Genomic DNA, 9,070 nt, shown 5'->3' with positions numbered 1-9,070 from the left:
AGCTTTCTTCCAAAGAGGATTAGTACAAGCCTCACGATGAGAGATAGGTTCATAAGTAGAAAATGTAGTAGACCCGATAATATAATCACGAAGATGAACAGGTGGTTTGAGTTACCCGATGAGGACGACCTGTGGAAAGATCTATGGGGGAAAGGTCTGGTTAGGAGGTAGGAGATGAACTAGAAGACGCAATGGGAGGTGGACCATCAAGGAGAGCAGTCTAGACAGGATCATGGATCACCAAAGGCATCTCTACAAATGAGGAATCTACATCAAATTCATTAGAGAAGAGATCTATGGAAGGATTAGTAAACATGATAGAAGCAAAGGGGAAGGGTAAGTGAAACGAGGATAGGGAGGAAAACATTTTATGCTCCTAAAAAATCACATGATGAAATAGATGAAGAAGTTTAGAAATAAGATCCCAACAGGGATAGCCTTTACAATCAATCCCATACCCTATAAAGAAACACAGACGGGATGCAGTTCAAGCTTGGTGTGTTCATGAGGTTGAAGCAGGATAAAACAAGTAGACCCAAAAATCTGAAGATTTGTGTATGGAGGGTAAGTGTCATGGAGATATTCAAAGGGCGTTTGATTATGGATGACAAAGATGGGAACATAGTAGATAATATACAAAGCAGTAAGTACAGCTTCTCCCCATCAGTTCTCAGGACAGGAAGAAGAGAAAATGAGAGCTCAAGTAGTGTCGAGAATATGCCTATGTTTCCTTTCAGCACGTCCATTTTGTTGGGACGTGCCAGCATAGGAACGATGAGGCTGAGTACCATGACTCTGAAGAAAAGAGAGGAAATCCATATCTCGATACTCCATAGCATTGTTAGAGTGAAAAATTTTAATGTTCTTTGAAAATTGGGTTTAAACCATTTTTGCAAAATTATAATAAAGTTATTTAAGTTCAGACCGATTTTTCATGAAAATAGTCGAGTAAACCGTAAAAAATCATCAACAAAAATAACAAAATAACGAGATCCCCCCATGGTAGTAGTAGGTAATGGGCTCTAGATATCAGAATGTATGAGATCAAAAGGTGCATGGGACATAGAAATACTTTTATTAAATGATAAAGCAGGTTGTTTTGCAAGTTGACAAGGCAAACAAACAAAATGATTTGGAAGTACATGACCCAACTGACCACTACACTACAACAAGTTAGGTCTTGAATGACGAAATTTTTTTGTCTTCAAAGAGCTAATTTCGTCACTCTAGATATTAGTGATGAAATATTTTCGTCACCGGTTTCGTCATTGAATGTTTGTCACTAAAAATCACCATGAGAAAAAATAATTTCGTCACCAATAAAATAACTTCAGTGACGAAAATTTTTATCACCAATAAAACAACATTTAATCACCAAAAATCGTGATTTTCGTCACCAAATAATTATTCAGTACTGTATATATAACTTTAGTTGACGAATAAATTTGTCACACATGTTGATCATTGATGAGGAAATAATTTCGTCACAGTAAGATGTAAAGTTGACGAAATTTTTCGTCTCCAAAAGTCAGATATTGGTGACGAAATATATTTCATAACAAAAATATATATACATGACGAAATTTTTAGTCACCAAACAACAAAATAAATGAAAACTTTCTTATATAAACTGCGATAAATTTTGTCACAAAAAATATTTGTTAGTGACGAATAATCACTTTGTCATACTAACAAGTATAGATGACGAAAAAAATCGTCACTAAACTTGTTCTATATTTTATATTTCAATTTAAATTATTATTTCATAAATATCCCTGCTCATATCACAATAGCCTTTTAATGTACTAAGAAATATACTAGTTATTATACACCACTCCACACAAAAAATTCGCTAAACAATTTAAATTATAAATCAAAATATATCCATCAAACAAATTTAATAATAATCCATTAAGTATAACAAAAGAAAAAAAAAACACCATAGCAAATCCCAAAATGAACTAACGTGGAATCTATAAAAAAAAATAAAATAAACACTCGATCTTGATTTTCATCTAGAACTAAGTATCAGTTCAGAAGAAAAAAAATTCAAACTTAATCTTGATTTGCAAGTATGCTTCCAAACGTCATCAAAAACCAATCTGCAAAGAAAATAAATAAGAAAAACATTAATATATTATCAATTACATCTAAACTCATATATAAATTATTTTATTTTATAAACAAATTTAGTAAAAATGCATATAACAATCCAAACTTCAAAGAGTTAAGGAATCCTTGATGATAAGCAACACAAGTAATAGAAGATGCCAAAAGATTGCAACAATACCATGTATCACTAGCACTAATGCCAACAAGAAGCAGAAAGAATCACAAGACATGTTTGACACAAACTAGTTAGCCCATGATTTTTATCGGAGTTACCATTTTCATTTAAATCTAAATATTTTCCTATTTTATTTTTAATCTCAAAGAGGTAAAAAAGTCAAAACACACCCATGCAAGCAAACATAAAAACAAAAACAAACACGCATGAATAGATATTGAAATAAAACACGATTACACCTCCAAACAGTTTGGGTTAATTATATGTCACCGCAATTTGTGCATTGCAGATGCACCAGTGGCAAGAGATATGCAAGGAAGGTCCTCTCCCCAGATTTCATTTGCTCAATCCTAATAATAAAACAATTCACATCAGAATATTTTCCACATACCACCTCGAAATTCCAAAAATAAATAAATAAAAAGAGCGAAACATGGCCTTGTCAAAATTAGTAAAAGCAACTATATCAGTGCTTGGCAAAACCTCAAAAACCAACAATCCTTTCCATGATCACTAAACAATTTTAGAGATTAGAATGAATGTCTTAATCAGCTAGAGTTTCACAAATCCTACAGAGCCAATTAGCTGTCCTGTTTTCCCTTATTTTCATTCTTATGTTGATCAAATGAATCTATTATGAAGAAAAAATATCATAACATAATTTATTATAAAATGAAGCAATAATTAAACCACTATAGCTAAACACTTGTTATGATAAGGATATGGCTTTAAAAGAGGGGTTATTTACTGAAAGCCACCTTTTTGTCTGACTATTAAACTCAACCCTGAGTTGTCATTGTTACGTTGATCAAATGAATTTATTCATGATTTTGAGTTGTGAATTATGAGGAACACTTCACTCTATAATTTATTCCTCTTTTTTATTCATAATAATAAATCTGGGTCTGCAGTGGGAAACAGAAGGATGCCTTACTTGAAGATAGGCCAGAAGAGACTAAAAAATCAATAGAAAAAAAAAATCCTTCCTGGACCTATCTCTGTGACAGGCCGAGTGCTAAATGTCAGGTTGCCTCCAAACAACATCAACTCAACTATGTGCAAAGTAAATTGCAAGACTACACCAGTAAGATGTGAACCAAACTTCAAGTTAAAATGATGTTAAATGTATGTTGAAAAAACAAAACAAAAAAGATGAAGAAAATAAAGGAAAAGAAAAAAAATTAAGATTTGTAGAAAATCACGAGAGATATAGTTCCTCAACTCAAGGTTTTGTGTGTTTAATGACTTGATTGAGTTTATTAGATTTTTATAACCAAAATATTAACAAATTTCAGGAAAGGGTATACTGTCACAGTTATACATTAGAGGTTCAAGGGAATGTCTCAGGAAAAGAGATCACTGGTCCAGGAATATATGGCATGACAAATGTCAAGATCACAGAGAAAACAGAAGCATATAGTTTTGCCAAACACATAAATAAACCACTATTAGGAAAAGTAGGAAAAACTAAGGGTATGTTCGGTTTGGTTTTGGAGAGTAGTTATTAAAAATTGTTTTGGGAGAGAGAGTTTAGAAATTTTTTTGGTTTGTTTGGTTGTGTATTTTGAAAGTAGTTTTGGAGTTTAGAAGTTTGGAATGATTTGAAAGTTTGTTATAATTAAATAGATGTGTGTGAGAGAAAAAGTAATTGAGAATGAGAGAGGAGAGAGAAAAAGTGATTGATTGATAGGTAAGAGAGAGAAAGTGATTTTGAAAATTGTTTTGAAAAATTTACAAACCAAACAAATTTTTTAGAAATTTTTTCCCAAAATCACTCTATAAATTCAAACCAAACATGGCCTAAGTGTTTCTAGTATGACCTTCAAACATCTGAACATGGCAGCAGAGTTGTTCCATGTACCATCAAGTAAAACAAAGTGCAGAGTTTTATCTCCATTTGTCTGTGCAGAATCAACATGAAAATTACCACCTTGTTGAACTGAAATAAGAAGCAATAAATTGCACATTAAGTAGAGCAAAGCTACATTAATGACACACAGCAAAAAGAAAGAAAGAAAGAAAAAAAAAAAGGAAAGAAAAGATCCTACAAAATGAATTGAAATTTTCTGTCAATTATCTTGTCAGTTCTCATAATGGACCAAGGATAAAGTCTGGCATGATGGCCGAGGCTTGATTCAAAAAATGTCAAAGATAGAGTGAACTGCAAAGTAGAATTCACATAGGCAACTCCCAATGGTCATAATAGGGCTTTCTTGGAATTAAAATGAAAATCAAAGACCTTCATTTTCACATAATCCATTTAATAGGCCAAGATTGAAAGAATTTTTTTGGGCCTATTTTTCTTTAATAAACTACAACCTAGCAACATTTTCAAAATTTTGTAGCAAAAGATCACAAGAGATAAGGTGCTCATGTACATAGTATATGAGGAACTTTTTCCCATAAAATATATTTGCAAATGTATGAAAAGACAATTAGCATGATTCATGATTTTTTAAATTAAAAAAGAAAAAGAGAAACATGTTCAGTTTGCATTCTTGACCTGGTGAAGAATCTTGACTAAAGGTCATGAACTGACTTTGTTGGAGTATTCTTGTTGGGATAAAGGCACCAAACCTTCTCTTTCACTGAAATCAGTGTAGAATGCAATCAGAATTCTGCCATTTTGAAGGAATGGATACTAAGAAAACATCAACTTAGTCCAAGAATCATGGCCAACAAATATATTTGACACACATTCATGTAATAAATGACACTTGATGATTGCAGTTAAATTAGCAAAAGTGAATTCCACAATACTACAACTGTAGTATGCATTACTAATGCAAATATTAAGCAAGGTAAGTATAGGAAGTATTATAAATGACCAGGAAACCAGACACAGGATCTAATATAGTTATTTGGTAAGATTCTAACTCAGAAATTGCGTAGGAAAATAATTGTTTATTTTTTAATACTGTTTTATGTTTTTCTTAAATTTTTAAGTCAGGCAGTTCTATAATTTGTATTTTGGGCCATAAAGTGGGCTATCTTAATGGGCTATTTTTTTTGTGGGTTGATTTATGTAGTTTAAGGCATGTTTAATAGATCAGTCAAAACCTGCAAGCTTAGATGCATTCCACATTATTTGTTCAAGCTTAGGAATGCCATAGAGGCAGAAAGTTGCAGCTTGAACACCAAATACTTGCCATAACAACTTCCCTATGTTGTTCTGTCATAGAAAATCCTGCCAAAAGAGACTGTTGTCGGTGACCCTTGAAAAAAACTAAAACTAAATGTACATGAAATGATTAAATAATTCAAACCTTTGGGTGCACATACAACCAGAATCGAATGCCATGCCAAAGAGAGCAAGGTATGAGTTTAGAGCACATGCAATCTTCTAGAGGAAGCCAGCACTAGAAATTTGTAAACATTTAAAAGTAAATAACTCTTCTACGATACATAAAGTTTACTTTGATTTCATGTAAAGTTTTAGGAGTACTGAAGAAGACATCATATTACCCAATGAAACATTTTTGTTTGATAAGGAAACCACATACCTTCTGGCAAAGGTAATCCCTACTACCTAGCAAACGACATGCTATTTTCATAGTTTGATTTGAATAGGTCATTGCGAAGTCACATACCAGTGGAACTTACAATTGGTGAACATATGCCAGAAGTGGTGATACCCTAATTATACGTGGATGTGGTGATAAATGGATATGTCTGAATCGGCATAGCTAAAAGGTGTAGCGATTATGTTTGCATGGAGATGAGCCCCATACATACTATTACTAGCAAATCTGAAAATAATATTTGTTATATAAATTTAGAAGCTGCTTTAAACAGCCTTTTTGAAGAACACATGTAAGTGAGGGCTATGGGATTAGCACCTTCATACAGTTGTTAAATGAGGATGTAATCATCATTGTATTTATACACATTTCCTTTTCGGTAGATAAAGTATCCATGTGTCAGACGTAGGAGGATGTTCTGTTATTGTGTCTGCCACACCAAGTTTCATAGTCTTCTAATGTATAATAAGATAGAACCATGAGAAATCCGTTATCAAGACCTTATTTATGCAATCCCATAATAGAGAACACGGCTATAGATTTCAACCACATAGCCAACTGTATATGAATTTGTCTTAAATGTGACTAGTTGCTTTAGATCAATATCATTAGCTGGTTATATAGATGTCTTCGTGGTATATACTGGAATCAAGTATGTTTTACTACTATGTAGCAGTAGCACTGTCATATTGGTAAGCTGATGTTTGTGGTTGTTCTTAAGAGGAGCTAAGTCTCTTATTATCCTGACTGTTAAAACAATGTTTCTGTTTTCATCTTTGCACTTCCCTCCCTTTTATTGCCACTGTTGCTGGTATGCTAGCCTAGCATTTAAGAATGGGATGAGCTAGTGGTATGATGTGATTATGCGATTCACTAGAAACATGTGAATTGTATTATATTTGGTTAAATTAGGATTAGAATGGGCTTCTAATACTTACAAAAATAAAAATAAAATAAAATAAAATAAAATTAGACTCTACTATTGAGTGATAAACTTTATTATTTGACATGAGTGGGCCTCACCCATCGTGGGAGTAAGTGCTGTAAATTCATCAAAAAATAATACGGATTTACCAATTTCCTTTGTTGTTTTTATTAAGGAAAATATATGAATCAAAACTATTAAGCATTCCAAGATCAAGTTGATAGTTGTAGTTTTGTGGTGGAAAGAAGGCTTTACTGGCAGCTAATTTTGACTTGTCTTTTCTCTTTTCTTGGAATATCATTTGGTGGAATGTCTTTTTGAACCTCTATCGTTTGGGCATGTAGTTTTATACTATGGTATTCATTGCAAGTTCAAATTCTGATGTATGGATTACTCAATTCAACTCAACTCAACAAGCTTTACTTCTAAATTATGTTGAAACTATTTTTCAAAAATATGCTTCTTTTTTTGTATGTTTCTATAAATGATGTGTTGCTTGATTGAGTGGTGTTTGAACTAATAATGACCAACCTGAAAATTTAATCATGAGAGTTTTGCTATTTCATCCCCAAGTCTTGTTTTTGATTCTTTGAATCTTCAAAATTCATAAATTTAGTTAGATTTGGTGGTTTTCAATTCTGCAAATTCGATTCTCTGAAGAAAAGCATGTTAGATGGTTTCCTAACGTCTACAGATATTTCAAGGGCAGTAAAAAATTTACTTTTAATCTCAACATTTAGTATCTCAGTCCTGAATTATTCGTCTAGGGATATATGATGGAATAGGGACAAATTCATATTAACAATAGATTGAGTGATTGTACACATGGAACAACTCTTTTTTTTTTTTTTCCTTTCCTTCAAGTTACATAAATATACACACAGACACACACATTCAACACTTGAGTTACCCAATGCCGATATTATAGAACTATAGAAAACCAAATCCTAGAAAGGAAATAATTAAGTTACCCAACTATCATTTTAGCAAACAACTTCTATCTAATCCAAATCAAAGAGCATCTCAAATCACATTGAAATATTTTCTGCATTATTGCACCAAAAACTCTCTAGGAAGAAATACATTTTAGATATAATGTATTTTATCTTTTTAGCCTCAATGGGGTACATTGTGGTTGAGATGTAAAATTTTTTGACAACCCCATAGTTTATCAATAAAAACAAATGAACAGATATATTTAATTTGATGTACAACCAGAAAGAATGATAGGGAAGGAGGGAAACAGAACGAATAGAAGAAGAAGAAGAAGGAGAAGAGAGGGAGAAACCTATTTCAATCATTGGTAATGAAATTTCAGGCTTTCACAATCCAAAAAAAGAAAAACAAGAAATTACATGTTCCTTCAATCGTTTTATAGAAACCCATTTCAATCATTGATTCATTGATTTCACATAAATGAAAACCCTACAACATAACAAAATAAACCCTAGAGCTAGAGGGAAACGGGGAAACAGAGAAACATAGAGAGAGAGGGACAAAAATAAAGAGAAGAAGAGAAATAGAGAGAGGAAAAGAAAAACCTCAATGTTGAAGTGATGCGATGCGATGCGAGTGGCGGTGGCGATGTAATGCTATTCGACGATGGAAGATTGACAGTGGAAGATCGACGGTGAGCGATGGTGGAAGAGCGACGGTGAGAAACGGTGGAAGACTGACAGTGGAAGACCGACGGTGACTATGAACGGCGAATCAGCGATAGTGAGTCTGTGAGAGAGAGAGATACTGAACTTGTTTGTTTGGGGGTATGTAAAGACAGAAAAATATGGAAAAAAAAACATAAATCATAATTAATAATTAATAAATTGAGCGGTAATTCGAAAGTATTCCCACCAAAAAAATAAATTTGTGTTCTATGAAATTTTTTAGTCACCAAATTTAATCGTTAAAACTGTAATTTGTTATGCTTGAAGAGAGATATGAGAGCAAAATTGATGAACAAAAAAAAAAATTAGTAGTCTATTTTTTTTTTATTACCACCTATTTGTCAAAAATTTTCCTCCAAAATTAGTGACAAAATAATTTCCTCACTAAAAGGTCTCAAAGTATTAAAAATTATTAATGACGAAAATATATTTCTCACCAAATAATCTTAAAATATTTAAAATCAAGCTTTTCAAAAAAAAAAATATATATAAAATTATTAGTGACAAAAATATATTCCTCACTAATAATTTTATAATTAGTGACAAATTTTTTTCTCACCAAAAGTCTCAAAATTTTGGCGCCACCAAAAAAAATTGGCGGAAAAACCTTAGATGACGAAACTTAATTTTTCTTCATCTAAAAAGAAGTATTTATTGACGAAAATAAATTTTG

At 32.2% G+C, this 9,070-nt stretch overlaps 1 pseudogene across 1 annotated transcript; it reads right to left on the bottom strand.

The window, feature by feature from the left end:
• Window positions 1–2,316: 2,316 nt before the first annotated feature.
• Window positions 2,317–6,733, bottom strand: LOC114264810 (uncharacterized; annotated as a pseudogene). The gene is made up of 6 exons (XR_014339144.1): window positions 5,791–6,733; window positions 5,554–5,646; window positions 5,348–5,474; window positions 4,865–4,875; window positions 4,108–4,353; window positions 2,317–2,637 (listed from the first exon to the last, which is right to left on the bottom strand). The product of XR_014339144.1 is annotated as an uncharacterized LOC114264810 (transcript).
• Between the last annotated feature and the right edge of the window lie 2,337 nt (window positions 6,734–9,070).

Source organism: Camellia sinensis, chromosome 8, assembly GCF_055761805.1.
Source record: "Camellia sinensis isolate YWXY chromosome 8, ASM5576180v1, whole genome shotgun sequence".
Classification (NCBI taxonomy): Eukaryota; Viridiplantae; Streptophyta; class Magnoliopsida; order Ericales; family Theaceae; genus Camellia; species Camellia sinensis.
Note: the sequence above shows the minus strand (reverse complement) of the source record. Positions and strands in the feature narration are given on the sequence as shown.